We start from the raw sequence: 998 nt of genomic DNA, 5'->3' as shown, positions 1-998 counted from the left end.
AATAAGGAAGAATTCTAGGTAAATTTGTGGTATAGCATTATAGAGAGTTTTTTTTGGGGGGGTGGCCTAAAATTGTTTTTCTCCCTTCAAGATTTTGGCTACTCCTAGTGTGCTAAGATTTATTATTATAGAAAACACGTTTACAATTTCAACCTCATTTTACAAGCTTTCCAAAATATCTTTTCCAGAATTAATTTTTACAAACTTGATTTCATTTCCCCCTTCCTCTTTCTACCCTCTGCTTAGCCCTGAGGATTAAGGGCTTTAGTCCCCCAACAACTGGGTTCTAATATTTCCAAATGCCCATACCAATTGCTCCACTTTCCCCAGCTCCAGTCAGGGACTACTCTTGCAAAACACCACAGTCCTTGGTGGGCCTCATATGGATATACAAGTTGAGTTGCAGATCAAAGTATAGTCTTACATCGAGTCACAATCATCTGGCTGCCAGAACATGCAGAGATACTGCTTCCCCTGGGGTTATTTTTAAAGACCAACCTCATTCATTATTCCTATAATCACTGATTCCATTCTATCCATTACAACTGCCCATTTCAATATCCTCTTCTTTCTTCCAGTCCCACATTCTTCCCCTTCTAAGAATTTCTTTATTCATTCCCTTTTTCATATCCCAGTTTGGCCAAAGGAGTGGTCTTTCCCTTGCATATTTTTAGTATGTTACTTTATTGGGAAGGGGCACTAGAAAAAGATCAAAAGAAATCTCAACTACTATACATACAATTTTATTGATCAATAGGAAATCCATACCAGAGCAATGTACTATACCAAATTAAAACTATGAACTATAAATGAGTCACTGAAACAAATATTTTTTCATCGCATGTGAACAAGGATGAGAAAAAAGGAAACGTGTAAACAGTACATAGTGATATTCACCCCAGTTCACAAATTATCATTCCATCCTCTGAGGATCATTGTTTCTCCCTCTCTCCTCCCAAGAAGCATAACTTCATGTGACACTAGTACCGAATAACAAG

Source organism: Lutra lutra, chromosome 9 (genome assembly GCF_902655055.1).
Source record: "Lutra lutra chromosome 9, mLutLut1.2, whole genome shotgun sequence".
NCBI classification, from domain to species: domain Eukaryota; kingdom Metazoa; phylum Chordata; class Mammalia; order Carnivora; family Mustelidae; genus Lutra; species Lutra lutra.
This window is presented reverse-complemented; position numbering follows the sequence as displayed.